We start from the raw sequence: 6,531 nt of genomic DNA on the forward strand, positions 1-6,531 counted from the left end.
TCCCGAAGGAACCTTAACCAACTGACCAGCTAAGACGTAGTCCTGCGGGCAACTGGCCACCCGTAGTACGAGATTATGCGGTGATCTGGTCTGACTGTAACCACTTTTTTTAGTACCGGCCAGACTAGAGGTATTGGTCACCCTTTATACCGCGGGATTGCAATAACACCAAGGCGGAGGCTTCACCAAGGTAACATGCCCCCGGGGGGAAGTGTGAAGAGTATATTGGGTTTATGCTGATGTACGTAACGCATTGAAATATTGATTATATAGCTATCTTATGGTAGAAATACACATTACACGTTGTACGCGACAACGCGTTATTTTCGAAAATTTCAAATAATTATGATTTTCTTAATAATCGGACTTCATTTGATCCCATCCCCCATACAAATTATTTTTAGAAAATTTGCCCTAACAAGTAGGAATTAGGGCAAAAACATCTTAATAGCTTTATTATTAGAAATAATACAGTTTTAAATACTATTCACTGGTAAAGGGTATCAAATAGTCGTCCAGGCCTGACTATAGATTCTTACTTGTTTTAAAGTTATAAGAGCGTTAGGACTTCTGAGGCATCTGTAAGTCCAATTCAACGAATTTAAAGCAATGATCTCTCCTATGTTATATATTCTTCGGGATATCTTAATCAAAAGCTTGATTAAGAGGCATCAGTAATTGCCTCTTGTGGTTGAGGCTGGGAAAAGTAGTGCTATCAGAGCTCTTAAAGATTAAAGTGAAGGAATTTTAAATTTATGCTTAAGTTGGGAGACTCTTTTTGGAAAACGTAGTGGCTTTTTGTTGAACTGCAAATCGTAGGAAGAGAATATTAGTCAAAGATATGATGTATGCATTGTGCTAATGATATTTCGTTTACAAATGCACCGGGACGGTTGGTATTGTCTGCCCATTATATATTTTGCCTTTTTGTATCGAGTTATGTCAGATATTTGCCTGGCAATCCTTATCAGAATACAGTGCAAGGGATTATCTAAAGTAATTGAGCAATTATTGTCATCTCAAGTTTCTTTGCGAGCCACAAAGTAGAGTGACAAGATCTGTCTTCTCAGTAGGTTAGAAAGCGAAAGTAATTGTCCTCCTGTCATATGCTTTCTTTGTTTCGAGCTTTTGGCATATTCTTGCCTGGCAATCCTTATCAGGCTACAATGCAAGAAATTATCTAATTGTGCAATTATTGACATCTCAAGTTTCTTTGCGAGCCACAAAATTTGTCTTTTCAATGGCAAAATCAACACATACATTACCGCGAATAGTGGGTTAGAAATCGAAAATGATTAAGTTGAAAAAATTTGCTATTAGGAATCGATATAACAACGGATATCTAATGAAATTAAGATAAGAAATCTATGGAAGTATAATAAAACACTCTCATTTAGAAAATTTAGGTAGAATGACTCCTAATAAACTCAACATTGATTACTCTTCATGTAAGTCTGTAGTGTGTTTGGAAATTTAGGTAGAAAGACTCCTAATAATCTCAACGTTGTTTCTATGGGATCTCCGTATATTATGGGCTTGGCTGCACTTTTATAAACGTTTAATTATGAATATCGAAAATGGAGAAATGTTATTTCTGCTTTAGGCATATCAATGGAAATAGATTCTTGGTAGAATTTGACTTCTTTTGCGCGCAGTTTCGATAAGTTTATGACTTTCTGATGTTATTTGTGCTTTAGGCATATCTATGGAAATGGATCCTTTGTAGAATTTGACTCATTTTGCCCGCAATTTCGAGAAGTTTATACCTTTCTGATGAGATTGATGATTGACTCGGAATTTGTAAGCAGATTTATCGAAAGAGATGAAAACAAACTTTTAAAGCAAATGAACTTTAACTCTTCCCCATGGTGTTCGCATTAGGTCTTTCGCCATATACGAGAGAAATAAAAATTCCTGATGAAGATACTGACACTACTTTGCAGTCTTATATAGAGGCGGCTTTAAAATAACGAAATACATTATTGTGCTTCTATTGAGAAATGAGTCTTATTTGAAGAACTGTGTTCGTTTAATCATTAATATCAAAACAGGAGTTCAACAAAATATAGAATCTTTTTAGAGCTTGACTTATTTTGCGCCTAGCTTTGAGAAGTTTATGACTTTCTGTTGGGGCTGGTAATTGGCTCGGAATTTGTAAGCAAACTTATTAAAAGAGATGAACAGAAACCTTTTAAAACACATTAAATTGGTGCCAGATTAGGTCCGCATTTAAGAAGTTCTGGAACGTACTAGATTGTTTAAAAGTTTTTAGCGCCCTATATGAGAGACATATAAAACTCTGACGAAGATACTGGCATTACTTTGGAGTCTTATATAGAGACGGCTTTAAGATAATGAAGATCCACAATAAAGTTGATATTGAGGGCTGAGTCTTTTTTAAAGAACCTGTATGATCGCATTGCCTTTAAAGATAAAACATTTTAAAATGATGGTTTTAACTAAACTTGAACTTTAACCATTCTTTACTGAACTTTTGAAATTCTGTAAAATATGTTTAACTTTTCTTAGACACTGTATTGGGGTTTACCTCTTCTACCCATTCATTATTCTCTCTTTATCACTTTGTTTTAGTCTGATTTTCCCTGCTCTCCCATTTCTCAATGTGTATCTCAGTTGTTTTTGTTTTTGTTTTAGTTTTTTTTGTCTTCTTCTACAACAATAATTTCAACGAAGCCAACAACGACAATGTTGTTGTGTGTGTGTGTCAGTATGAGTATATGGATTGTGCGTTTTTTTTATTGTTGTTGTAATTTTTCGCTACAAAAACATTTTTTCATAGTCTCTTTCATTCGTATTCGTTCGTTCGGTTCGTTGGCATAGACATTTATCGAGTAATGTGAAATTTTTATAAAAAATCACTAGAATTCGATTAACTAAAATTCGTGTTGATATCTCTACGTTACGCTACACTAGTAATTAATTGAAAATTGCAATTTTTGTCAACGTACGCGGTAGCATTTCGCTAAAAAAAAAACAAACGTCAAACACAAAAGTTTTCGCGTGTGTTTGAAAGAAAAGAAAAAAAGAAAACTACGACATTGTGAAATCTAGCAGAGAGCTAAATAGCACGGGCCAGCTTTTAATAAAATGTAAAAAATAGCTATAAATATTTATGTATAAAGCATAATTTAAAAAAAAAACTAAGTGTAGAAAAAAAAGTGTATAAAATAAATATTTGAAATTAGCAAGCAACCTTTTCTTTTGCTTTGTTACTCTACTGCTGCTCTTTAAATTTTGTCGATGAGTTTTTATAGTACGAGTTGTATTTATTGTATGGCCTCATGTCTCGCTTATTATATGGGGTCTCCGTCTCGTATTGTGTCGTATGAAAAATATTTATTTCTTTTTTTTTTGTATTTTTTTATTCTTTCTTTAAATGTATTTAATAACCCCACTGAACAAAAAAAACAAACAAACATTCATACATACACTCATGAAAAACAACAATAATTGTGTATTAAAGTCAATTGTATTTGTATTTAATGTGAGTATGAATATTTATGTGAATGTGTATGAGTGTTTCTGTAAGAGAATGTATTGAGTGTATTTATGTGCAATATTGTATCTACTATTGTCAAATTTGACAATTTATCATGCAATTTAAAGATTTACAGGGACAAAATCATAAAAATTAGAAATATTTTTATAACCCTAAACCAGTATAGAGGGGAGCGTCTATTATGAATGATGATGATGGACTGATGTTTGCAACACACAAAATTTTATAATCCTTTAGTCACGGTAAATTATACTATTCGAAAAAAACCTATGCAGGCTGTAGCCTAATCTAGTGTAATCTAAACTATATTGTCATCAAAACTCCAGACCATATTCTAATCTATAATGCTATAGTCCAGACAATAGAGTAATATATAGCACAGACTTTAGTCCAATCCAGACTCCTGTCTAATCTATAGTCCAGACTATAGTCTAATCTATAACCAGACTATGGTCTAATCTATAGTCCAGTCTATAGTCTAATCTATAGTCCAGACTATAGTCTAATCTATAGTACAGACTATAGTCTAATCTTTAGTCCAGACTATAGTCTAATCTATAGTCCAGACTATAGTCTAATCTATAGTCCAGACTATAGTCTAATCTATAGTCCAGACTATAGTCTAATCTATAGTCCAGACTATAGTCTAATCTATAGTCCAGACTATAGTCTAATCTATAGTCCAGACTATAGTCTAATCTATAGTCCAGACTATAGTCTAATCTATAGTCCAGACTATAGTCTAATCTATAGTCCAGACTATTGTCTTATCTATTGTCCAGACTATAGTCTAATCTATAGTCCAGACTATAGTCTAATCTATATTCCAGACTATAGTCTAATCTATAGTCCAGACTATAGTCTAATCTATAGTCCAGACTATAGTCTAATCTATAGTCCAGACTATAGTCTAATCTATAGTCCAGACTATAGTCTAATCTATAGTCCAGACTATAGTCTAATCTATAGTCCAGACTATAGTCTAATTTATAGTCCAGACTATAGTCTAATTTATAGTCCAGACTATATTCTTATCTACAGTCCAAACTATAGTCTAATCTTTAATCTATAGTCCAGAATATTGCTCAGCCTATAGTCATATCTATGATTCAGACTAACGTTCCATCTAAAGTCCAGACTATATTATAATCTAAAGTCTAAACTATAGTCTTATCAATAGACCAGACTATAATCTAATCTATAGTCTGGACAATAGTCTGATCTTTAGTCCAAACTATAGTCAAATCTTTAGTCCACACTATCTTCTACTCTTAAGTCCAGACTATAGTACAAACTATAGTTTAATCAGGTCCGAAGAAATGAACAGAACAGACCCGAATGTTATCCAAGTGAGGTAATTTACTTCTTAACTCTTTGCGAAGTGGAAAAAGGTCCAGTTGTACTCGTAACGCATATTAAGGAATCTTGCTGGCTATATATAAACTGATTGGCCGGTTAGGCCAATCCAGCGGCTCCAGTGACTTGCAAATTATCTCAGAATATTGCTTGAACGAGGAAAAGACCAGTTCTACCAGTAACATAAATATAATCTTATATTGAATAATCAGTTTCTCCTGAGATGTAATCGGAGGTGTCATCGTAAATTTAACATAACACAAGTGGCTTCCGCAATGACGAAAACATATGTGGTTATGTGCACAGTCTATTTGAACGATCCTCATATACATATGTACCTCAGCTTTGAATGATATTTGTAGAGACGGTGGTCTCAGTTTACCTTATAAAAGTTGTATTTGGAGAAGCAGATATTGGAGAATATTACCAGGGGAAAACTAAAATAGTTTTGGCACAACTGAAATCTGGATGGAGCAACAGGCTTAATGTCTACTTATCAAAAATAATAGTCATTATTAGGACATTGATATCGAAACCCTATACTTGGTATCCACAGCCTTCATAATGGCCTTAACTGTTAAGATTAGGCTAAATTTGGATCATGAGTGGTTTCATGATAGTTTCCTCTTTTAAGAGGTTCAGGCATCTGACCTATTTCTCTTCTATTATTGAACTTATTTTATAATTTATCTTGTCTTGTATCTTATAACCATGTCATTCTTAATGTTTAGATCTTCATGCTGAGTTTAGTACCTTATGTCTTTGGTATCAAAGTTTTCGGAGAAGGTTTTAATATTAGTTGTAAACTCTTTAAACATAAATTACTGGACACTGGAATTCACTCATTGTTTCCATCCTAGAACAGCAAATTACGTTTTTCCACCAATAATAAATAAATTAAAATTTCCATTAGCCCCCAACGTTGGCTTAACACCTCAACCATCTAAATAACATCAAAAAAATGTACAAATTGTAATTTTATTGTTCATAATTTTTTTAGTTGCATTTGTATATTTAAATCTTAATAATAAATTTCATATTTGGTATTATAAAATTGTTAAATATACATACATATATTTAATACAATTTTGAAAAATATTTGTATTTAATTTAATTACTTTGCAAATATTAAATTCTATGTAGATTTTTATTTTACAATTCTATACACATTTATTTGTGTTTTAGTTTTACCTAAAGTATTGTCATTTTGTTTACTATTATATACAACTGCTATGAAATTAATGTTATTAAAATTAACGTTTCCACTTGACTACTTTTTTGTGGTAAAAATATTATTAATTTTATTTAGTGTTTTTGTTTAAAAACAAACCCAATGGGAAATTTTCTTATGATTTTTCAAGGTCTACTTAGAGAATGTTAGAATAGAAGATATTGTTCTATCTAACTGTTCTATTCTAAAACAGTTCTCATTTAGTTATGGTTTAGTTCTCGTTCAGTTGTGTTTTAGTTTAGTTCCATTTATATTCTCTTTTAGTTCAGTTCTATTTATATTCTCTTCTAGTTCTTTTCTAGTTCTGTTCTAGTTATGTTCTAGTTCTGTTCTAATTCTGTTCTAGTTCTGTTCTAGTTCTAGTTCTGTTCTAGTTCTGTTCTAGTTCTGTTCTAGTTCTGTTCTAGTTCTGTTCTAGTTCTGT

The 6,531-nt window shown here is 32.2% G+C and overlaps 1 protein-coding gene across 3 annotated transcripts in view; it reads left to right on the forward strand.

Moving 5' to 3' along the window:
- The window catches only part of LOC111688577 (supporter of activation of yellow protein), a 41,748-nt gene that overhangs the window by 9,115 nt on the left and 26,102 nt on the right, over positions 1-6,531 (forward strand). The window contains exons 1-2 of one of the 3 annotated variants that reach the window (XM_046947562.1): positions 2,815-3,110; positions 3,485-3,505. The exons of 1 other annotated variant lie outside the window; for it this stretch is intronic. The gene's annotated coding sequence lies outside the window, so the exon portion shown is untranslated. Of the gene's footprint in view, positions 1-2,814; positions 3,111-3,484; positions 3,506-6,531 lie in introns of those variants that run through there. One more of the 3 variants, XM_046947561.1, reaches the window with a different exon arrangement.

The sequence above is a fragment of the Lucilia cuprina genome, chromosome 3 (genome assembly GCF_022045245.1).
Source record: "Lucilia cuprina isolate Lc7/37 chromosome 3, ASM2204524v1, whole genome shotgun sequence".
Lineage (NCBI taxonomy): Eukaryota > Metazoa > Arthropoda > Insecta > Diptera > Calliphoridae > Lucilia > Lucilia cuprina.